This window comes from Bombus fervidus, chromosome 15, assembly GCF_041682495.2.
Source record: "Bombus fervidus isolate BK054 chromosome 15, iyBomFerv1, whole genome shotgun sequence".
Lineage (NCBI taxonomy): Eukaryota > Metazoa > Arthropoda > Insecta > Hymenoptera > Apidae > Bombus > Bombus fervidus.
This window is the reverse complement of record NC_091531.1, coordinates 9,252,197-9,278,236: the sequence shown is the minus strand read 5'-3', so window position 1 is coordinate 9,278,236 and position 26,040 is coordinate 9,252,197. Positions and strand designations below refer to the sequence as shown.

At 40.3% G+C, this 26,040-nt stretch overlaps 1 protein-coding gene across 4 annotated transcripts in view; it reads left to right on the top strand.

The window, feature by feature from the left end:
* Positions 1-26,040, top strand: part of LOC139995122 (uncharacterized) — a 325,767-nt gene that overhangs the window by 127,039 nt on the left and 172,688 nt on the right. For all 4 annotated transcript variants that reach the window (XM_072018308.1, XM_072018309.1, XM_072018311.1 and 1 more), the window contains one exon: positions 4,565-4,647. The gene's annotated coding sequence lies outside the window, so the exon portion shown is untranslated. The remainder of the gene's footprint in view (positions 1-4,564; positions 4,648-26,040) is intronic.

The window sequence follows — 26,040 nt, the reverse complement described above, 5'->3', positions numbered from 1 at the left end:
CCACGTTTCTGTAAATTGAAGTAGAAATCTTTCTCTTTTAGAAAGACAAGCTCTTTCTACGCTCATTACGATTCTAAAATACAACAAAATTTTCTGTTTATTTGTGTTTTTATTCCCGCTTTCATAGCGGAAATAACCTTCGAAATGTGCAATATTTTCAGCGTTCGTATTGTTAACCCCTTATAACCGGATTTTCCTTTGCTGGCAAGAAACAAAAGCACGATTGATTACAGTTTTCCATTCAAACAGAGGGACTAAGAACTAATTACCGTTACGGATGAATTGTTTGGTGACAATGGAACGGCAAAATGATAAAGCTAACCGGCACTGCAATAAAGTAATAATACTACAGTCCTTTAGAATGCTCGTACCGTTTTGATCGTCGACAAATCGCAATGTTTCTCGATATCGCAAGGGGATTATTTTTTATACACATTTCCAACAAATGGCGAATTGCTGAACTCGGACAAATATTGTTCTTGGTTGTATATCTCGATCGCTGTATATAATCTCTGTAATCCTTTGTAAAATTTCAAATTCTGATTAGCAGCAGAGGCTGTCTTTTTCTGATAACGCGACATTGCAGAAGAAAAAAAGAAAAGTGTTGGTCTTTAACTGGAATATTCTACTTAATCTGTCCCATTTATTATAAGTATCGCCGTTTATTCGCGATTTTATAAAACTTCCTTCTTCTTCTGTGACAAGAAATTGAGTAAGTATAATACTTTAGAAGAACGTATAAAATATTTCGAAGAATTGGTGCCGGGGGAAGACGTAAAATTATGAAATTGAAAAGCACTTTTAGCTTTACCACAATTTAGAAAGAATGCACGAGAAATTGTATCATTCGTAAGTTGGGTCGTGCGATTCGTTGTACGCCATAAATAAGAACGTGTGATTTTTGGCAACACCTATCGATTTTTACGAGGTCGATCGGTTGGCAGGTTTGCTTTACACACACTTTCATTCTACGTTTAAAAGATCGCCTCCTACGAGGGCGGTTTCTCTGTCTCAACGGGTTCCTTGGGACCAATCGCTCGCCCCCTCTGAATCTTTTACGAACGGACATTACGTATACTTTTATTTGCTGGTGTTCGAATAAACTATAGGCAAACAGTAATTTCCACGCACGAGACACTCGTTCGATCTCTCTGTCGTAAACAAAATTGCTGAAAGCGTACCACCCTCTGCGTGTCCAGTTTCTTTAAGAAGATCGTTTTCGTCCGCTATTTTGTAAGCCAGCGATATTGCGATCGGAGAGAAGATGAAAAATATACCGGATGTTCCAAAAATTCGTAGAAATTGCTTTCACTGTGCTAAGCTTGCTTATTGTGTTCTTTGGAATAAAATATAGGAATGTAAATAATAAATAGACAATTAAATAATATAGTTATTCTGTATATTATGTATGTAAACCGAAATGGTACTCATAGGCAAAATTTGTTTAAATTGAATCATACGTCGAGAATTAATTTAAATTTAATTCACATATATACTACGTCAATAATCTAAACACAACATAATCTAATTTCGCGTCTATACTAAACGGAGAATAGATTAATTCGAACATAGTGCAAATCTAATCTGGACATAACGCATCTTAAGCTTGCGCTAATCTAGGATTAACAGTGTTTAACCCAGACTTATACTGGACAGGAGAACAGTCTATCGTAGACTAGGTCTAACCCGAATTTTAACACGTGTCGTGTTTAATCTCACAGCGTTCGCCAAATTCAGACTTCCGAATTTAACTTTAATTTTTCGTGTGTAAGCTATACGCGTTAAAACCAATTTAAATTTAAAGGTAGACTCAATTTGTAAAATGGTAACCTAGACATCCAATTTCGTATATTCGCAATTTTATAAATAAGCAAATTTCAATGCTCATTTAATCGCGATTAAACGTTGTTCATTAAAAATCCCCGAACCGAAAGCTAACGTTATTTCAACATTTCCAATTAATTCGAATCGTAAAACGAAAACGTGAAAAGAAAGGCCAGTATATATATACAGTGTATATATCGAATCACGAAAGGTTAAATGATCGTGGATAGCACGTTGTCACATTTCACGATGACCACAGCATCGCTTTCGCGCCGACGACAAACGTTTTAATATTTCAAATCAATGTAGATCAACGAACGCGGAACGAGGGGAAACATATTTGACCGCGAAAGATTAAATGGCTTCCCGTTACATCGTTATGCTTTCAGTGGGCTACAACGCGTTTATGCGAGCTTCTAATACGACGAATTAATTTGGCAGGGAATGGATATGCTATGTAGGAGAGAAAAATTTCGGTGGATGATGCGTCACGATTTATTCGTCGTTCGTTGATAATCGTAATTATCAGTGAAATATTTCAAATTCGTTGGAATACGACGTAAAGCTTTAGCAATAAATAATAGAAGATTTACGTGGTGATTCTGTCAGCGAAACCGAATTTCGAATTTTAATATTATCGAAGAATTTGAGATGGTTTTGAAGATCATCATTATTTTGAAACTGTTAGTAGCTTCGAACGACAAAGAAAATGGGAAATAATTTGTTAAGGATTAAATTGTCAATTTATATCATTTTGCAACTCGTCCTGAAACTGTATAAAATTATTCTATCGCATATGATATTCATTTATCTCGAAATTTGTTCATTAAATATAATTTGTATTCCTAGTCCCGTAAATTCAGATGATTGTTTCACCATTGTGGATGCTAAATAGGTAATTGGTAATTCAATTGTTTGTTAGCTGATTGTGCTCGCCAGCCCTGGGTCGATGGTATAATATGGATTTCTAATTACCATTTTCATACATAATTTAGAATTTAGAATTGTTTGAGCAATCCGCTCGAACAATTCTTCTCCAAAAACCTACTTAGTACTCGACTTAACTTAAAATTCCACAGGTGAAACATCATAAAGAACTTGAAAATCCCAACCTACGCTCTTGAACGAAGCAACTATTCCCTAACTTAGCTTCTCTCGTCGATATTTTACCAAATTTAAAGCACGCTTTGTCATACAAGTGTACAATACACGGTAACCGAAAGAAAGAGTTTCGCGCGAAGAAACAGTGGCAAGTTTGTTTGCAGACCAGGCTGCAGATATTACATCGAAGGATCGACTAGGTGTATGGTTCTCTCGGCTGGTGCACCGTTTCTCGCGAACATGTGTCGATTGCTGGCTCTTGTGTGCGAATGTCCACAAGACCTTTCCGTCTTCTCGAGAACGTCGTATCCTCGAGCTAGGGTTTTGCGATCGTCTGTTTGCACGTGTGTACTCGTATTGAGATTTTGGTCTGCCTCGCCTGATACCTGCTCCAACAGCTGTACATGATACTACCATCGCAAACAATATATACGCCAAGTTCAATAAATCTTGGTATTTCCAGCAAGTGATTATCGATAGAACGACGCGTGACATCCAGAGAATACGGTACAGTTTCAAAGTATGTGGACATTTTTCAATTTTTGGCAACACGTGTTCGTACGAGAAAATGCAACGATTTTGTTCTTCGTTGTAATTAAGAATCTCAGCGATCGTTGTAATTTCTATTTAATTCTATCGTTTGAAACCTGTATCGAGACAAATTTGATACGAAGCTTCAAGGAGCGTGGCCGAATTTCGAATTTAAGTTGTAAAATCATTTGTAGCGGCAGATATTCGTGGTTCTTTTTAGAAACGATCCTGTTGGAATGCAACGATATTTCACGCATAGGCACAAATACCCTTACACAGACACCCACACAGGCATTTGAACAGGACACTTACACAGATCATACTCGTTACTGTATAGAGAGTGGGGTTCAAAGTATTTAAGGGATCATGGATCGCTACCTAAGTCTAGTCTGACAGTAACTGGCCAACGATCAACAATTTCCATACGTTGTTAATTATATCACTCGCGTATATACATCAGGTTCTGTAGTTCTGTTTAATAAACATCACCGAATATTATTTCAACGCAAACATCGTGTCTTCTACAGATTATTAATCTTAACTTCGAGATCAAATTCTAACAGATCCTTCTTAACCTGAAATTTATTGCCCCGCTATTTTTGTGCCCCCTGTCGCGACACAATTTCCAAATATCGTGGCACAGTATCGTGCATTGTAACAAAATACGAGGATAACCGAGGAACGTCGATAAGCATATTTATTCCTAGCGTACCTTAGCGGAAATTGAAAGTACTTAAACGTGGATACGTATCGCTACAGCGGCCATACACGACGAAACGTGCTGGTTCGATGTCGGAGCTACTTACCAGAGTTCGAAACGCGAGATACGAGCTGAATTTTCGCTTGCTAGTCAAATTATTTTCCTACGTTGCGAAATTCTTGAGACTGTCTGGCTATCGTCGTTACGTATGTCCTGCCACGATACCGGTACGATCGCGGCAGGACTATAAAACGATTCAAGAAAGACATTACGATACTTATCGGTTGATAAATCTTTATCGCAAAGATGTACTCTTGCGACAGATTTGTTTAATTTATGAAAAATTTCGAAAAATGCCAAGATCGTTAGGGCAAATGGTTTTTAATTGGATATTCTTTTATGTTGCAGAGTTCACCAGTTTGAGCGTAAAATGCGGTGATTTCAGGGAGGACGCGACATCTGGAGAAAACTAGAGTGCAGTGCTACAAGCGGTGAGTTAAATTTCCCTTAGATGAAATTCTCATTTCAGATATATTTCGCGACATTTTGTTAAATTGCGGCATAAAGTCAAGTTCAACATCTTGAAAATGATAATTTGAAAAGAGAAATATTCGCTGTAATGCGGATAATTTAAAAAGATTCTTTCTAATGTACATAATAATTTAAAGAGATTCTCTTTATTAAATGTCATATACAGACCCTTTGCAAGCACTGTTACGCTTGAAATAAGTTTAGGACGTTCATCGAAGAACTAGATAATTAAATTTGAAAATTAATTCTTGCATCTACGCTAATGTTTCTTTTCTATTCTCATTTCTAAATGCGTAATTTTTCCAAACATAAAAAAGCATATAAAAAATGTCGTCTTACGTGCAACGGATAAATAGCTTGAAAAATCCATTTCGTGTTTTCTATATTTTATTTGAAAAAATGTCTGCGATTGTCGTGAAATTGTTACAATACGTCTCCTTAAGAGATATTTTTAACATAAGCAAGAAAACTTGTTGCCAATACATGCAGAAACACTGTGTACACGCAATTTATTGAAATTCTAGTTCTATAAAAAAAAAATAAAAAAAAAATAAAAAAAGAACAAAAGATCACCATCGTCACGGTGAACACGCCATTTATTTAAGAAAATTCCAACTCGATGAAAATACACGTGAAACCTGTACGCGGTAGTGCATGGAAAATACACTGATACAAAAACGCTATGCATTTAAGGTCTAATATTTCAGTTCATCAAACTCCACTTAAACGGTCCGTTATCTCGGCGCGATCCAATATAAGGCGACGAAGAAAGCGCAGATTAACCTGACGTAACCTCTATTCCCGGGCAACCGGAAGTACAGAAGAAGCCATATTGAACGAAGCGACGGATTAAAACTTTTTCTAGCCCCGAGGAAGATCCGTTCGCCTGGAGCAACACAGACAATGGTTGCGCCCGGTGAAATTATTTCGAAATTAGAGATAAAAGTGATTTAGAAAGGGAGGCTCGATCCCCCGTGAAATGGATAGCTCTCTTCTGAATCCATTGCCGGGTTTATTTATTTCTCTCAAAGAAACACTTTGACTCCTCCCCCGTTAGAACCCTCTGGCTACCTTGCACATTTCCCATTTTGCATGGGTGGAGAGAAGAGAAAGAACATAATTTAATGGCAAAGACAAAGGGAGGGGGCGGCGAGGGTACGAACTGATTAAACGGCCGTTAAGGGGAAATGAATTTTAAATACGATTCTTCATACGCGCCCGAGTACCAGCCACCGAATAGACGCCGGAAATGATCGCGAACCTGGCTCCGTTTCGCTGAAACGTTTCCGCTATGCAAAGAGAAAGAGAGAAAGAGAAAGAGAGAGACAGCCTGACTTTCAACGAATTCATTTTTACGTAGATTACTATTTCGATGGGATCTCGGCCGTGTTGGTCGAGTAATTTTCTCGATAGATTGAAAAATAGATTACCGAGGATTGTTAGGTGGTGCAGCCTATGTTAGTCGTCGTTTGAGCAATTTGATATTTAGGTAATGTCTTACCAAGTAGCGTAGTACGCAGTTAGGCGGCTCATTTACATCACAAAATATTTCATTCGTTCGCTGGTTTCTCAGTTTTCGTAATTTAGTTTGTTTCTTAATGTCAAATCGATGCAAAGGTTAAGAATTAGTATAGTGAAACGAGAAAACCAAAATCTGTAGATTACAATCTAGGAGAATGCCAAATGTAAATAGCAAAATTAAACTCAAAATCTATGATTCGAAACTTACGAATTACACGTCAGAATTTGTACATCGAAATCTTTAAAAATCCTCAAAATTTTACACTTTTCTACGATAAGCGTCCAAATACTTTTTTGAGTCGGTACACAATGCAGTCACACAAATTTAGATGAAAAAAATCTACTCTTATCGACGTTGTAATCTTTTCGACATCATGGATTTTCGTTTGTACCACATTTATATCACGATATTATCATGTGATCCATTTACCGAAGCGCGAAACATATATCTTGATTTTACATCGAATTTACATTGGCTTATGACAAATTCGCTGTGGACATAGCGGTGCGGGGGCTTATGTGAAATAATTTAAGCCGGCTCTTAAAATCGCGCGGTCCGTATCGAATATGGAAATCGGTGCCATGACACACAGGCTATTGAGCTTTCTATTAAAGGGCTTTCTACTCGGTGCTGTGCGGGCTCATTTTTCATCGCGGAAATTTATATTGCTTGTCTTTATACCGAGCTTTTCGTAATTGTTTCACTCTGTCGAAATTCATGATTTACGGTAATAATGAAGCCTTTAATTTCGATACCGAGATGAGAATTAATCGACCATCGTGCATTGCATATTTTACGATGAAAATTCAAATTTAACGAGTATTTCATTCATCACATTTTTCGACTCAACGTTTAAAGAATCAGAGTTTCGTTTATCACGTTGTACGATTCGGAATTTGAAATTCGGAAGAACCAACTCACTGAATTTTTTCTATAATTAACAACATCTCTACTTACTTCGATCTAGGATATTCTAATTACGGATCGGCCTTTACGATACGGATGGTGTTTCGAGCGAATTTCGAAAGTAATATAAATCAGCATCCTAACACAATTGAACGATCCCAAGTCACCAGAAATTCTCGAGTTCTCTATCCATGCCAACCTCAAAGTGGAACCGCGTTCCCCTTCAGCCACTGGAACATTCGTCGTGTTTCCTCGCGGAACGATTCATTTCCTGGCCGGATGTTCCGTTGAACGACGAACTTGCCGAGGCTGTTATCCGCTCCGCGGCAAGATAAACGCGACCAGATCGAATCCTGGTGCCGATTCTGAATCCGAGAGCCGCGTCTATCTGGCCGATTAATCGATAAGTCTGGTTGTCTTGACTGAAAGCGAGAGTGCTCCTTCGAGACGAAGCGATCACCGAAATGTAGAAGGGAGACAGCAGTATCGACGTTCCTCCTTCCGGTTCTCATCGCGACGCTACTGAATTCCAGTATCGCGTTTTCCAAGTGCCTCCGTACGTCCGTGACACGGTGTTGTTCGGTTCGTCGGCTGCTTCCACTCGCTGATCGATAACCGGTGACCATGTTTCGTGACGAATAAAGAATCCGGCCAGACTTGGTATTTTTGGTGTGCTGGTAGCTTTAAATTTATAACTACTTGGAATGATTTCTTTATTAGGTAATTATCTTAGGCAACTACTTTCGGATTGTTTGATTATGTTCGAATGACTTTTATCGGAGAAATAATTTAGAATTACTCGACTTTTATCGGGGAATGAATTCAGAATTGTTTGACTTTTATCGAGCTATTATTCGTAATTTAAAATCGTTCCACTATATCTGACCAATCGATACAGGATCTTTCGATTGCGCTTGAAATGAATTTTATCAACTGTGAATTGCTTGAAAAATGTTTGTGTTTAGAACAGAACGACTCCTATCGGAATATTTGTTCGAAGTATTAGGGATTTTAATTTTATTTATCTATTTTCGTAATATACTTGATACGATCCATGTCACCAAGTCCAGAATCCATGATCGTATTAGCCTAACGATTAATCCTATATCAGGGAAATTCCTAAAATCTATCAAGTATCCAAACGTTAAATCTATTAAACGGAGAAACGGAGATTCGTCTTGCAACAAACATCGGAATCAGAACACTTGAGTGACAAAAGATAACACCGTTTTCTCCACTCTTGGGGAAGAAAACTTTCTCATTTCTCTTCTAAGCAGCTGTCCACGTAGCTCAGACCGAATGCTAGCAATCCTTCCTCCGTTTCTGCAGACCTTCTCCTCTCCTCGCTCCTCTCGCCGCCCTCGTCGTGTTCTCGAGTTTTCCATATAAATATACATAGAACCAGGAGCTGCAGAGACACTTAGTTCTGAGAACCTCTGAGATCCTTCCCTTCTGGCTGCTCTATTCTCGCTTCGATGAGAAGAGGATGTCCGGGGGACCCGGGGACCATTGTCTTAATTGAGAGAGGTTAATTCGAGACGGACGAGTTCTGAGAGTTATAGACATTCTGCCGTGTTTAGCCGGGGCTTAGACGGGCTTTCTCTTCATTGCTCGATAGCGTAGACGCGAACACAGTCGTAATACTACGTACGTGTACCTACAGGGTGTTTCAAGAAGTTGAGATCAAAATTCAGTCGCTGGTCATTTATCTAGGGACACGTACGAAAGCTTGTCACATTTCACTCGCGTCTCTTAATTTGATCGAATGCCGAGACGCTCCGTTAAAGTTGTCATAGGATATCACGATAACATGTATTTTTGAAAACCGATGTCTACTAGAAGAATAACTACTGTAAACTTTGCCATTGTATGGAAAATTCGTTCATGCCTGTACGTTCTATCGAAAAACTGAGAAACGTCGTCGGAAAGGATCGAGAGAGGGAAATAGTAGGTGGATCAACGTTCTCGATAAATGTTTGTCTCTTCCGATAAGTTTGATTGTGAATTTTTTGACCGCCCTGTAGATACGTCTGCCTTGGCAAGGTTTTTGTCCAAGGTAGATTTATACACATACGGCTAGGGATCGAGTAGTAGACAGGGACGTAGTACTACCACGTGGTGTCGTATCTGGCGTAGATTATGGTGCTGGCCGCTAGATTTCGTTGCGAGTTACGGCCACGTTTCGTTCTCTCGTGTCTTGTAATTTATCTCTTATCAGACTTGGCCGAGGGTCAGGACAGCTTTCTTTCGACTGCTCGCGTGTGCCTCGAGCTGACTAGGCAATTCCAACTGAAACGTTTCGGCTGATTAGGTTGTCTGGAATGATTTTTGCCATCTGCTGACGGATGGATGCATGTTTGCCAAATATGCGAGATTCAGAGTGTTAGTTCAAATTATTTAAAATAAAACGATAGTGAAATGGACGTGCCATAAACACCGGCAACACGAAATCTATCAAATAATAATAATAAAACCATAATTACTCTTTGATGAACTTCAAAATCCTCGAGTATCTGAAACTATCGTATCCTGTGAAAACTGTCACAGGGGAACACCTCCACCGAATTCACCTGTTCGAAAAACGTCGATCACAATGAAAACATGGTTGACAATGGCCCATCGGTTTCTCTTCTGTCTGAGCCCTGTTCAACCAGCCTAATTTTCACGCTGAAAACGTTATTTCCCCGACCCCGCGTACACTGACGGAACAAAACCTCGTCTAGGTCAGGGGTTGTGACCCAAATCATGGCAAAGAACTACTTAGCCTGGTTCCTAGTCCTCTTCTCACCCTCTCGAATCCCCGTTTTTCTTTTTGTCGTTTAGTCATTAGGGCTTTCAAGCTACTTAGACTAATCTAACTTTTAACGGGCCTCTAACGTTGCTTCACGGCCAAGAAATGTTTTCGAGTCGGCGATTGGCTCGACCTTAGACACCCCAGGTCGTGTTTTACCGGAAAGCACCCTTGCCTCGACAAGCACCCTCGTTGCATAATGTACTCGCTGAATGGTGGAGGGAATGAAACAGAGCTACGTGGCCGCTGAGGCGCATCTCTCGGTTCGAGGGCTCGCCGTTGATGAGAGTGACTCCTCTTAAAGCGAGGGGCGAGTGAAGTCGTGGCGCAGGGGAAAGGGATGAACCTGGAGACACGGGAATCGTGGCAATGTGTCTCCGAAACGTGACCAGGCATAACGTAAATTTCGTTATAGAAGTAGTGGACGAGGCAAGGAGATTGAAATTATGGGAATGGAGGGTGGAAACTTTGGTTTTATTGGTTAACTTTAGCTTAACTGGCTACCTACATACCTATTTCCATATTTCTTTTAATGGTTTGTTTATTTCCTAGTGTAAATATAATAAAACTTCTTGAAATATTAATACGCTTCGTATTTAGAGTCTGACGTCGACTAAAGGGTTAAATACAGGGTTGATCGCCGTATATTTTCGGTGCCGGTATAAAAGTTAAGATAAACATAAACGCGAAACACAGCGAGCTAATTTCATTTGATGGTATTAAAAATGAAATTGAACAAACTCTTTGTTAAATTTCAACGATCTTTGAGCAATAGTTGAGCAGTAAAGGGGTGTAATTATGCGAATAAGGGTAGGTTTTATTCGCCAAGGTATACATATGAACGGAACATTGATTCGGATGTGGGTCTTTGAGAACTTCGGAGATTCAATCTTGGTGAGTGGATCAGTGGCGGGATTAGATGGATTGACGTGTCTTTGACGTGGTTTGAAGCATTTTGGACGTTGAAGTTTCTGCTCTTCGACACACTCGATGCATTTATCTTGGATCTAAACTTGAAAACCAAAACAACCAATTCAATTTTTTAATCCTTCTTCCGTAAAAAATTAAAAACGTAACTCGTTCTGATTTTCTTCTGTAGCCGTTAAATAATGTTTCCTAAATAATCGTTGTCAACACATCGTCAGTCTTCTGCAAGTCACTTGTCTATCTCTCCTGTTGGTTTCGTAAACCGGATTCCAATAAGAACAAGAGAATCCTCCATATTTCTTTAGGGAAGTAGCAAATTTTTAAATAAAAGACGTCGCCAGGATATTTCACAGGGGCAGAAGAATTTCAATCAATTTATTCCTCGACACTGCAGCTCGTCGTGAAAAAGGTATCCTAGAAGGTATCCAATAACACACGCACCGAGCGTCCACTTTCGTCGAACATTGCTGACATTCTGAATCCTCCCCTATGGCAAAGGAGACGAGGGTAGAAGAAAAAAGGAAAGCCAGGGAACGGAGGACGGGAGAGAACAGAAAGAAACGAGAAAAAAATATCGAGAAAATGATAACGACGCAACGAAATCTGAGACGTGATCAAGCACGTGGGAAATTTCGCTGTGAAAGCAATAGAGGGGCCAAAGAACGACGTTCCGATGGTAAGAGGGACAAGGATGACACGAGCTTTCCTTCCGTCGAAGCTAACCTCCGCTTCCGGAATTCTGGATATCCCTGTTATCGAGTGCTTTTCACTCAGTTCGTTCGGTGCAACCGTTGTCCATCGCGAATTACTTCCTTCCATTCTTCCTTCGAAAAAATATTTTCCGAGATACTTGGTATTTTTTCGATATTTCTTTATTAATATTCGTTCCTATTAATATAGATTAATATAGCTGCACTTTCCAGCTTATTTACATTCTTCTATTATTCGTACCTTTATAATCGTTCAATTTCTCTTGAAGAAAATATCGTTACAAATTTTCACTACCTTTTTCGTATTTCTCTGTTAATACATTCATCGTTGATATTTTTTCGCAGTGCTAATAGAATTTCAAAACGTTTCGTACAGCACGAGTAATATGTTCATCGATGGTGTCTGTGAATCAACTTGAGTAGTTAAATATTTAAATACGATACGTGTCATGGCGAAATTCTTTTCCCGTAGAAGCAAAATAAGAAATCCCCTTGCGAGAGACGGAAAACTGAAAGTAGGAGGCATCAGATCGGAACAAAAGGCGCTGTTGGAAGGAGTAAATTCGAACAAAAGCCGGACTCCCGAATTTGTATTTCGTCCGCTCGACTCGACGCCAATTAAATTTTAATATCATCGGTATTCCTTCGCTTCCTTTAATCAAATACCATTCGTCCTGCGTCAAAGTAGTCTCGGAATCCCTTGGACCAAGGAAGCGGTGGAAGGACGGCCTTACAATTAAAACTTTGCTCCCGGCATCTTTCCCTTTCAGCTCTCCTTCTTCGCCTCTTAGAGGGTAAATAAGCTGTCTCCGTGTCCCCAGTCGTTCCTGTCCTCGCGAGATGTTTTGTCGCGTTGCATCGGACATGGCGAATCAGCTACGAAGCAGAAAGGTTAGTGTGAGGTTATGCGAACGTTGGAGACGCATAACCGCGGGAAACACGACTTTTGGCTCGTGATTCCTGTCGTGTTAACGAATGTTTGTTGTTACTCAACGAAAGTACTAAATGCTATGCTTTTTGGATCGTTCGTCTTTGGATATGTACGTAGATCAATGGCTGTATAGGTTATGTTAGACATAGTGCCATTTGTCGAAGGTTTAGAAAAGAAGTTTATGATTCGATGCTACGGTTTAATTAGTAGACTGAAATAGAAAATCAATTCTTTGTTTTATCTCAGTTCTTTTCCATTCTATACGTTTGGTATATATCGAAATTGTTTTTTGTTTCAAAAATAGTAGGAGGACTTTACGTTTAGGATATAGCTTTAAAAGAGAAGAAATGGAGGGTAACTTTGAAATAAAAGAAACAGAGTGTACCGGTGGGGCGTGGCACCGATTCGAGTAAATTCGATCGTAGTGAAACAGAAACGGTAGATTTTCAATTCCTGGGGAAAAGAAGTTTCGATTTGAAAGTATCGGACGAGAGTATTTCTTTCGACGGGCTTTCGAACGAGCGAGTAGTTAGAGTCCCGACGAAAAACTGAATGGCTGGTAAGTTGGAGAGCAGGTGCCGAAGAGAAATAAAACTACTTGGCTAGCGTGGCCACGATATTCGACAGCTGGCACGGCTTCAACTGTTCTTTAGATTTCGATCATCGGCTGAAAATTTCCTTCCACTGTTTGTTCGACACTGTATCAACATTACAATCGTTCTCTCAAAGTCTCGTTTGCATAATCGCTTCTTCCAAGTCCTATTTGTCTATGTCGTATCTACTATTTGAGGTTATGCGAGGATCAACTTTCGCTGTACTTTCAAATATTACATTCCATATTCAAACTTTTCAGTTGAAACTATTTGCTTTCTTTTTAGACTAACTTCTTCTAAAAAAAGAAAAGTTGGTATCTTTAGAAAATTACAACAGGGTATCCATTTCTATAAACTCAAATCTCATTTTCGTAGAAATTATTAGACTTCCCTAGAGGCCGCTAGATGTTGAGATAAAATGCTCTTCTAATTCTGTACTTACAGTTGTGTACGATTGCTACAAATATTGTTTAAAATTGATAATCAAAGGGTGGCGATGTAATAAGTTAAAATGCTTTACTAAAAATCATTCAGAAACCATTGTATGCGAAATTCGAGGAAAGAGACAATCACCGTAGTCCCCAAACCCAGTGTCAGACGCTCGCCAGACAGGGTTGCACCTCAAACCCTAACTCCTTCGACTGAAACACCTAATTCTCCCTGCAGCTAGTCGTTCCCCTTCTTCGACCACTTTTTTCCAAGGCCAATTCAACGCGCTGTTCAGGCGCAATCCCTCTCGCAACAGGGATGCCCTCCTGCAGAGAAAGAGAGAGCACCCCTGGAAGATCGTCTCTAATTGCCCGGTGGCGGAATCGTCGGTTCCGCCATTACCACGGACAAAGAGTAGGTCCGTTATCCCTTGGTAGCCTGGCTGGATCGTTGAAATATTGCCAGGTGGCGGATATCAGCCACGGCCTACCGAAATGGCTTCCATTCCTTTCCGGCAGCTGACTCCGGATTAACCGGGCCGCGAGGGTTCCTCCCAGGATGGCTGACTGAGAGGTATTAAAGCCGGCCCCTGATATTGCTTTCTTCAATTTGCAACCGCTCCAAGCCACCGACACGTCGTCCTGGCCTAGCGTGTACCGATCCTCTGCCGAGCTCGTGAATCAGAAGCATTCGTGGTTCCAGACGTTTACGAGCTGGACGCTTGCAGCCCTGTAGGCCTTCGTTATCGATCCTTCTGATCGGTCCCCAGGTGCGCTGGACCAGTGGTTCGAGTTTCTGATGTGTACAGGTTGTCCCGGGTGGATTTTAGTGGGATTTCAGTGGATTTTTCTGAGACAAGTAAAGTGGTTGAGATTTGAATACCCTGGAGGTTTGGTTAAGATCGTGTGGGAATACTGCAGGCAATAGAATTTTAGTTATGCGTGGGAATATGGTAGAACAATGATTTCTACGCCTCTTATCTTGCCACCCTTTTTTACTATATAAGGTGATATATATTTTTATTGTAAATATTTACATTAAATGTACAGTTTCGTACGTAATTTCTCCTTTTCGTGTCTCTAATCGTCGTTTAACGTTTCTTGAAACTAAGCCGAGCGCAATGCCCAACTAGACTCTGAGCCAATTTCGCTTCAATATTTCATTTCATTCAATATCAGGGCCAAAACGTGTAAAAATCTCTTTCGACCATCGCGAATAATTAAATTTCATGCTTCGAGTCCGTTATCAGCGTCTTTAATCGTCCCGTAACGTTTTCCCAAATTAATGCCAGAAACGGCAACATCCCTCGAAGAAAGAGGCAAATACTCGCATCAGCCGGGACACGAGCTTGAAAGAAGCTGACCCGCGTTATTTTTACCACCTCGTGGTAATAACAAGGAGAAGGTCTGCTGGCTCGAGCAGACGGTCTCCACTTTGGTACAGGGGCGACATCGTAACGAGAGTTGTTGCGAAACTGCGGCCAGGATGATTCAAGGGGAAGTTTTTTACGAGCACTCGTGTAGTCGGGTTGCGTTTTCAAGGGGCCAAGCCATCCCGGCTGAACGCGTTACGTTTCTTCGGCTGTTAGTTCGCGTTTCTTCCACGTTTCTTTCTACGATTATGAATCAGCCACGCATCGTTACCGTTTCTCGCGACAGATCGTCACCCAGAGCCTTTAATGGCTCACCTTTTTCCGCCAAAAAAGAAAAGCGAAGAGCATGATGGATATCTGAAGTTTCCACGGATGTTTTGTGAGAAGAGACGAAGAAAGTGTCCCGGCGAGGTGGAAATAGGTTAAAAGGAGTTGATGATTGATGCAGTGAATTGTCACGGACAATGGATTTCGCGATGGAAATTAATTATCGGATTGTTGAGGAAGTTCCCAATGATTTTATATATTGATATATTTACTATGTAAAGTAGAAATGTTTTATTATGCGAAACTATTCTGTTATTATTATGCAAGAAGATGCATTTTTGCATATCGTTATCAACCTGACAATTTCGCCAAAATTGCTGATTCCTGTGCAGTTTCTCGTGTTTTCGGAAGAGTTTAAGCGGATCCAGATTTACCTAAATCTTGTAGATTCCAGTAGATCAGATCTACGTTGAACTTTTTGGACGAGCTTAAGTAGATCTCTAAACGAGATTCGGAGATTTCGACTGTTGGCAGTTATTTTTAATTGAATTTAAATTCGGAAAAGGTAGGTTAATGGAAAATTAACTTCTTGTCTAGCAGTCTATCCCGTAATTGAGTGTCGAGAGCTGACGAACTTTATCTGTTCTTCGGAAGCAATTCTTTTTATTGTCTTTTATCGCTGGATTCGAAACTCGTTTAATTTTTACTTACGTTCTAAGCACGTATTAAACGATACTCGGAATGTTCTTTGCATATTATTCGCATAATTCCGATATTGAATTCTTCGAAAGATCATAGCGTCTTGAAGAACCGATCGTACGCAACAGCTTCCAACGAAGAGCGCTTCTTGGACGTATCGTTGCTCCAGATCTGGTCAGGTCATTTGTCGTCCAGTGACTGACGGGTACCGTACAGAGAGAGGTCCATTGTCCCTATGAAATCTAATTTTAGGCCACGTCGGCGTACCACTGCTGCAACAGCGCGAACAAGTTCTAGAGGCAGAATAAACACGGCTGACTAATGTCTAATGCGACGAGCCACGCGTTCCATGCGCGTCAGGCTTAAAAGCAAATCTTCGTTCCACGCGTTTGTTCCTTGTCCACGTTTTTGACACGTCCGCGCGTCGTCCTGACGTGTAACCAGTGCCGAAATTCCATTCCGACCGGTCTACTGTTTTATGTCGCACCCTCTGAAATCGATATCCTAATAGCGAGTCTGCGTTCTGCACTCTATTCTTCTTTTTCTAATATCAGGAACCAATAAACTTCCAATAGAAACAATAATAAAATTAACAAAATCGTACGATACGATTATATTTTCCTGCCTCGCTTTTTTCCTATTTGTTCGGAAAATTCGTCGTGCGAAGACATTAGCCTACGTCTCGGAGCTTTCGAGACCCTTTTCTTCACCAGCTTACAGAAATGCTCTTCCTTTCGCACAGCTAACGAATAGAGAACTTTCGAGATCGATTGTCGCGAAATTCGAGACTGGAGGTGGTCGGAGCCGCGGTGATTGTGCGCCTTTAATATCCAGTTTAAATATTCATGAGGAAGGGCGCAAGAGTAAGAGAGTGAGAGGGAGGGAGTGAGGGAGAGAGAGAGAGAGAGAGTGAGAGAGGTCATCGCATATTTTTGAGAGTGCCGACTGTGTCGGGCTTGTTCAGTGCATAACGAACGAAAGGTGTTTTTTAAATTTCATAAGGGCTCCGCTGAAAAACGGCACGCAATTTCCTCTGAAAAGCGATCCGCTGTTCTCTCTCTCTCTCTCTTTCTCTCTGTTATTCGCTGTTAACTTTGAGAGGATGACAATGATCCCCCTTCAGTGATGAGAAAGCGACCCTATATTTCCGCTATCGCCGAGATAAATATTCATAATGAGCAGAATGTTTCTGCAGACTCTGGGAAATTTAAATATCCACGGGAAATATAAAGGTTTCCCTCATTTTTCGGCGTTGGCTGATCAATGGCGTGTCTACACTACTTGGAATTTTAGTTCACGAGCTAAATTTGCTGAAACTCGATATCTTCCCCACTTACCTTTCAAGTAATTTATATCTTTTTTCCACGAATTATCGTCAACAGTTGAAGTTTTCAACCTTCAAACTGCAAATATTTATTCCCTGAGCTTTTATTACGGTGGATTTATCAAGGACCTGTACTACTTGGAATTTTAGTTTGCGAATAGTCTGATAGAAGGAAGGTTAGTTTAGTTTGTACATTTGGTTAAAGTTGATACTTTCTGAGCTCTTTTCGGATAATTTATATTCCTTTTCGATTATCGTCGAAATTCGAAGCTTTTAATATTCGAACACGAAATCTTAAATCTTCCAACTTTTAGTCTATAAGAGTCTACGCTACTTAAAACTCTATTTCGCGAGAAGAATTTCTTCCAAAATTATGAATAACATAATATCGATAATTCTTCGCCGTAAGGATACAGGCAGGCAAGTCCTGAAATATAATTTGGGAAGGAGACGGGCAGAAATCTTAATTTCTGTCCTCGGTCTGGCGATTTCTTCTCGAAAAAAGCCCTACCTTCGTCAGCTGAAACACATTTTGACATTAGTCCCTTCGCAGATGAGAAATTTAAACGTGGTCCATGGAAATATCCCCTGAAACATCCATCAAGGGTTGCAGCGGAATTTCTCGCCTCGGAGGAAGAGACAGAAAGAAGCAGCCTTTTTTCATAGCGATGGGATCATGTGCATTATCCGCTTATAAATCCGAATCAAATCCAGTATCTAAGATTTACTTGATAGAGTTCGACTATTAGTCGGTAGATCGCGGATATTTATGCGTTTTGACGAACATAATTAAAAGAATTGGTTCTAATTAATTAGAAATACTTTGGTAGACAATTGTGATATCTATTGATTATCTTATCTAACAATAAAATACCAACATAATACGTATCACGAATAAAAAGTATTGTACCTTTGTTATTTTATACACATACCGTTTATGTATTATGTTCGTTCTGTGTATTTTAAATTTTTCATAGACGCGTAAGAATGTTCAGCTGCTTACAAGATATAATGAAGTTTTGCTGTAGTTTGAAAATTATAGCTCGACTGTTATATTCTGTTCTTGCTTTTGCCACGTGCTTCGGCTCATCGCTGTTTTTCAGTCTCGCCGTCTGAAAACACGGGAAGAGGACAAGCAAGATTGTACGTACAGGCAGAAAATACGGGTTACAATATTTCGTTATCAAGATTTTTATGCAAACGAAGAAGAAATCCGCGAGAACGAGAGACGAGAATGTAATTTCTTCGCGGTGGAGAGTGCTTTTTTTCTGGATGCCAGTTTTCTCCTATCCTTTGCATTAAAAAAAATAAAGGAGTTAGGAGAGAGAAGAGGGCGGAAAAGGAAGGGGGAAAAAAACGGCGCTATCCTCACCGCGGCGAGCGGGGCATTAATCTTTTTGACGTCGCTGATGCAAGTATGAATACCAGGGCATCCATCCTTTGTGCCGAGAGAAATGCATTTTTATGGATTAGTCACTTTCGAAAATGGGTTCCTTGCACGTGAAGTGGGCCACCAGGAAATAGACCGGTTTCTTACGCTGTTCTCCCGCGTTTCGTGTACGGCCAGGTTCGATTTTTCATGAAACTAGTTCAGTATCCGTAAACACCTGACCAGTAACCAGTTTGGACTATAACTAGCCAGGATGGATCGTGCAGCTTTATCTTTCGCCGGACTACTTTGGCAGTTGATGGAATTTGCAAACGACGAACTTTCTCCAGTAGAATTTATTTCACTTAGTCGGACTTTAGAACGCCGCACTACATTTTATCAAAATTGAAACCATTCGCAATCTTGCGCATTGTTCGATACAGCCCTGACAAATACCTAATCCTCGTTAAACAAAATTCTGCAAAACTATCGCGAATTACATCTGTCGCTTGCCACATCAATCACGGTACAAAGATTCGCTCGAAAAGCAAACCCAAAAAGCATCACGGTGCAACTTCCAGCCCCAGAGACATCACGCACTTTATCCTGATTGCGAACAGTTATCGTGAAGCATCGAAAACGACACGGACGTATATCGCGCCCGTGACAGCCAACAAAGTCACGCCTCAGACGAGACCGAAGAACGAACCCAAGGAAAGGAAAGAGAGGAAGAAGATTGAATGGCCATAAATCATTATCGAATCTTGAAGGGATCGACTTGCTGGTTTGTCCAGTAATCTATCAGGACAGAGTAGCTAATATAACGGTGAAGTAATTGCGGCTAGCATACACGTAGAGTGGCTCGATCGATCCGCACTCGTTGTGTGCCTAATGACCACGCAAACGACGCGTAACGTGTGCTCCAGTCCTCTGCTGAATTAATAATCGTGTTATTTGTGTTTACGCTGCAACGGGAGTACCCCATCCGTGTCATTGACCAGCTGCCTGCCTGGTCTGCCACTTTATTTCTAACCGTCGTATCCGAAACATTGATTACAAAGATCCGGCTAGACTTTACAGCGTCGCTCCTTGGTCATTTACTTTCAGATTTCTGACTGGCGTACACTTTTCAACGTATACGAAGTGTGATTGGTAGACTTTGGATGAAAGCTAGTCAGACTATAGACCGTCGCTTTTACGTTCACACTTTTACGAATACGATTAAGATCCATCCGGTTGAATCAAGGAAAAACGAAAAATATTAGAATCGAGTGTGTACGGTGTTGATTGTAAGCACTGCATCCGTTGTTACAACGTGTCCAACGGTAACTGTGACGAGATAGATCCGATTGGTCCGTTCTGAGACAATATTCCACGGTTATTTGTAAGCTTAGTTCTCTATAAAGTTCGTAGGAGGTAAGATCAGGGTAGTTTAAGATTCACGGCTACGGTAAAACCTTCGGAATTTCTTGAGCTTTTGAATGAAGTACTCGAACTTGCGGAACTTCTGTAATTTTCGAACTTGCGCGATATTAGAGTTACTCGGACCCGAGAATGGCGGCAACCTTTGGATTGTTCCCTGTTGGACTTTGAACTTGTTGACTCTGAAACTCGCGGATGACGCGAATTCTCGCCGTCGTTATCTATAAGGATTGTTGCGTCTGATAAAGTTTATGTATACTATGTGTACTAACTGGCCATAAGCAGAAGCATTATGTTACGAGACAATTGTTTGTAAAACTGGCTATCGATCACCCGATACCCTTCGAAGATGCTAGAAACCTTCTTAAACTTGTTACTAACTTTTCAACGAATAATTTACATTCACGATCTACCAACTCTCTAGGAAAGTAACGCGTTGCTACTAATTCGTAAAATTTGACAACCAAACAAATCCACCAAACTCAGATTCGTAGAAACTGTATAGCGTTTTCTCCTTGGAGAAGAATATACTGATAAGCATTTCTGAATTTACATGGGAATATACATTCCTGTTAGAAGCGCAATTGGTTCATCAGATATCAACAGAAACGGATCAAATAGGAAATCTGAATTTTAGACCAAAGTTCAAAGGCACGAAATAGGTTATTGTGAAACAAAGATATCTCCGTTCTACCACTTAACTCGCAGTGCCAGTCGCTTTCAAAAAGTTTAGAATCCAGAGCCGAGTATCGTTTAGAGAGGATCCATCAGCTTCTCTCGTAACAGATCCACTCGCCACTCTGGCTGGGGGCTAACAAACGACCCAGTCACCGATGAGAAACGGGCACCAGTTAATCTCCGACTGTGAAACAATTGCAAAAGCGTGTTGAACGCGTGAATAGTTCCAAAGACCTGTCTTTCCCGTTTTGTAACCCAACCTATCTTAACCGCTGTCCCTGTATCTTAGGACGCTAGTTTTCAGCGTCGTCCAGAGAGTTAATTAAGTTAATTCGAAACGTGTCCACGGGGCAAAAAGGTGGGTACGGGTCCCTTGTAAACTTTCAATTTGAAATCTGCAGCCAAGACTGCCGTCGTAAGATTAAGAAGTTCCTTTTGGCCGCTGCCGTAACGCTTATTATCTTGAGCGTAAGACTCGAAAAACAGAGAGACAGTAATTGCTGCTAAACCAAAGGAAGGGAATGGAGAAGGAGAATGATGAAGGAAGGGGACGTCGAGCTGTGTCGTGGTTATGCAAAAGCAGACGACGGAAGCTACCCCAGGCTTTTAGCGGAATTGCTTTTACTAAATGATTACGTAACGTAATAAAGGTTATTTTTACGCGGCCGACTCCGAAAACGTTCGCACGACGATACGTCGTTGAATCAGTTAAGCTATGGTTAGTGATGAATGCAAGTTTGCTACGCTTATGCTCGCTCGTAAATAAATATCACGATTAGTACGCTTTTCTCAATTATTCAAACGTCTTTAAACGTCTAAGAAGGATCCATATAATCTACCAAAGCACACAGATTGCTGGATCAATTTCCGATTAATTTATTATTAAACCGATTAATTTATTATTAAATTAAACCGATATCATCGGTTTGGGGTGGCCGTGTACTTGAGTCGTTTTCACTCGAAACAATCGTTCGTATCGCACCGAAGAAGACCCGATAGAGCTGTAGCGAAGCTTGGAAGGCTCATAAATGTTATCAATATGTATCCATTAAGCTCCCTGCTGTCTCGGTGTGAAAGTAACGTTAGGGTGGCCGGTGGTTGCCAAGCAACTGGTCACGCTTCGTCGAAAGGACGGAAGTGATCGACCAGACAACACTTACCGGGTCCTTGTATCCATTGCCCTCGTTCCAGCCCTCCCGACCATCCTAACCCCTTGGGAATGATCCCTGGTGAGGGATTCTTGCTGCCTGACCTTGGACGTAATCCTAATTTTTCTAGCAGAGCCCCCATATCGATCTTGATGCAGGCGAGAGACAAAGGGAATCACGTTGTCAAGAATTTGGTCGGAGTTTATTTCTTCGTCGACGAGAGTTTATTGTGTGGAACGAAAGCTGGGAATTTTGTGTATCTTAGAATATTTCAAGCGAACGCTTTTATACGTCTTATAGATTATAATAGCTTTAACCGCCGTCACTCTATAAACCAACAGAATCATAAGAAGAAAGAAGGAAATCAAGTATCTGCCAATTCTTTTCATTGTTGTTTCCGTTATATTTTTCATTAAAAGATAATCCGTAGCTTCTTTCACAATTGCTTTTATAACTTTATCCAATTCAACCGCGCAATAATCACTTAGCCCCCTAATTAGCCCAACAATCCTTAAAACAAATAAAAGAAACATATCTTGTAATAATTATTCAACCCCCTAATTGCCAGTATGCCATAAAACAACAAAATCGAAAAAAGAAAGAAAGAAGTAAATCACGTATTCATCCGATCGAACCCGTCCATCAAACCCTCCCGAACAAGAGCCAGCACCATAGACAACAGGGTTAGGTGTCATCGCTTGCGTACGTAGACACACACCATGGAATTGACACTGGCTGAAGCGACACGGGGTCGCGTTACGAGCCTCGCCCCTCAGACATTTTCGTCTCACCCCCTTGGTCTGCTCGCTCAGAAGCGGATTCCTCCGCGTGACGGACGCGTATCGGCGCGGATTCGAACGTGGAACCGCGCGCGAAACTCTCTCCCTCTCTCTCTCTCTTTCCCTCTATCTCTATCTCTATCTCTATCTCTATCTGTCAGTTGCGGACGCTTCAGAGCTGCAACCACTTGTGAGGCGCTGGCTGGCGGGTTGCCGTATGAATAGGATCCGCAACGATGGCGGCTCTCGAATTACCCGACGTGTCTCATCCCGCGGCAATAAATACTTCGATCAATTATTCTCGCGCCAAACCGTCGGAAAAATATGTGTTTTGCGTTGTGAAGTCTTGACATATTGGTAGCCTCAGTCGTCGATGTGTCTTATATTACTCGAACGTTGCTCACTATATTCAGGCGTGTTTAGGGACAGATACTAGGGATAAAAACTTTTCCAGGATGTGTTAATGATAATACAGAACATTACTCGTTAACGAACAATTTTACATTATCTTGTTCATGGTCAGAAAATAATTCGTCTCAAAAGGTTAATATATCGTCGTTAATACTAATCGTATACACAAGAAGTTCAAAACAAATAGAAAATATTATTAGGAATATTATTAATCGCGTGGAGGCAGCTTAGCTGTATGCAAGCCGTTTGTTTGAACCGAAAGATATATATATATATACGATGATGTATCATTACATAGCCCTTTTTCTGCCGGAAGTGGAAGGTCTTGTGAGTTAGATCGTTCGGATTAATGCTACCCCTGTCCTCTCTTCAGCGGTTTGAGGGAGCTGAAGATGATGGAAAAATGCTGGCGATGTCGAAAGGGATGCTTTTCGCGGGTAAGAAGGGTTAAAGAGGAAATAGTCGAGGAGTTTCGGCCTGTCTGAAGGGATGATGGAGTGATAGTGGAAGAATAGAGGGACGTCTAATGGGAGTGCGTTAGACTCGTGAGTGTTCTGGTTACTTCGAGATTTGACTCGGTGTAAGATATTAAGTACGCTATTGGCGAAGTTAGATCGCTATATTTTCAAATAATAACGAGTTATTATAATAATATTATATATATAATAACATCTTCTAGGTACGAGGAAAGTGTAGAGAAATCTGATATTTTCAAAAATATATTTAGTTTCGATATCTTTGATATTTTTTATCCTGATTGTTTCTTCCATCTTCATTTTACGATTGTACGAAATATAAATAAGTTGATGAATTTACAATGTTGATGCAATTACTTCAAGAAGAACTCTACGTCTTTACTTTTGTATATCCGTGACCCAGAGACCGCTGTTACGAAGAGAATAGAATTTAGCGAACCAAAAAATTCGAAGTAAGGAGAGGTCCGTATCATCGTGCCCTTGAATATAAATTATGTTTTGTACAAGTAGATTTCTATTGCTGTTTCTTGTAGCCTTTAGCCTAGAGCTACGAGCTTCATCTTTTTGGTAATATCTTTTGTTAGAAATATATGAACGTGCTCCCTATCATGGCTTCCTCTATTGTACCGTAACACTGTAAGGGCGAGGATCTGGATCAGCATACACTATACTTATACCTTTATTTATTTCGATACATTTTTCTGTTACAAATTCATCCACTCGTTCTTCTATCGGTCAACCTCAACGTATAACGTTATGGCAAACCATCGGTCGATGCTTAATGAGTTAAATGAACCTTTAAAATAATTGGATATTTAAATCCTAGTATTAGATTAGTTAATATTAGAGGCTAGATAGAGACAGGATTAAAAAGGAGCTGGTTTAGGATTTCAAAGATGTAATATACGACGTGTATAGCGACGCCACGGTAATAATGATGAGGGTATAGTGGGAATAATATGGAATGGAAACAATGATCGTGATAATGGACACGTGACAGTGATGTTAACAATGCTGGCTCGGGATAATACTCCGGTTTCTGAACTGCTCGCGCTGCTCATTGTCGGCAAATATTATTATGTCAACTGTGTAAAGTTTATGACGTACAGGGAACTATACTAGTTTCCGATTCGAGAAGCTTTCGTTTGCTTTTCGCTGTCAAGCATTAAAATCAATCTCTCCATAGTTTTAACCGACATTATATTTTCTATCGTATTAATTCCCGTCGGATACCAGTTTAAACAGCTTTCTGGTGGAATTAATTTCAAGTAATATCGTCTGTAATTTTATCCAACGCTGATATCAACATCCGTTGATGGAATTTTCGAATGTTCGTAATTCTACGTTAATCATATGTTAGGCCCAGTCATGCATATGTTCGATGCTGTGAATATCGCAAATTTGCAAAATTGCACGTTAGATCGCGCGAAGTGTGAATACATTTCATTGTATGATTTCTACACGGAGAGTGTAGTAGCTAATGAGTTAAGGTACTTAAGTTAGAGATAGCGTATATGGAACGTGTATTGTATAGGTTGCACATACACTTGGCCCCGTATTATCATATTGCAACAGTCAGTAGATTACTATCAATACCAAGACAATTACAGGAACTCATTGTTCCCTATCGAAACAATAATATTGTCTAAACAAAGCTGTGGATTATCATTGTTAGATAAGATCCATTGTCCGATGCAAACTAACCAATAAAAGTTCTACTACTATTCCAATATGAAGTACGTTAAACGCGTTCAATTATAAGGCGTTAATAATTATAAAGTCATCATAAATTGGATATTGGAAACACAATTTAATTCTTGTATATTCAGCTGCAGGAAATAAAACGACCAAATATATGGTAAAATGTTCTACCATTAATAATGGATCGACCACCAAAAATTAATAATTAACGATATTTATGCTTAAAAAATGAGCAGACTAATTATCTGTTTTTATACTGAATAATATTCCCTTAAATACAACCGGTTAATTATTTACCCCTCTGCGATCACAAAATTACTTTGCTCCGTCTTTAATAATATTTATCCTGCAGAGACGAAAAGAACAAATATATAAAAAGAGATCTCGGTTTATCCTTAATAATATTCGTCCCTCAAAAAGATTATCCCAGTTCTTTGCCCTTAATTGTACTCCCTTGGAAATAACCAATTAAACAGACGTATAAAAAATAAGTATCTCCACTCTTAATAACGTTGCACGCCAAATAGGTTAATATCGCGTTACTATGAAAAGGCTGGCGGTATGGAGCCGAGACGCGAAATATTTTGCGGAATCAGGAGCACGCCTGGGATGGCAACGAACGTAAGGTTACCCGCAAAGTTTCCATTGCACTTCAGCCGAAGTTACTTATCCTTAATCCCGGCATTACTTGAAGACGGAATGGAGCCAGACTCTCGGATCTGTCACGTCGAGAAAGGTCTATAGGTAGAAGCTAGAAGAGGAAAGACGTTATTCGAACAGGAGAGAGTCGAAGAGAGTAAGGGAAAAGACAAATTAGTTGGCATCGATCAGACGCGCCCTTCTACTGGCAATGAAGACGTATCGCGAACGACACTTATCAGCTCGAGATGTGCTCGAT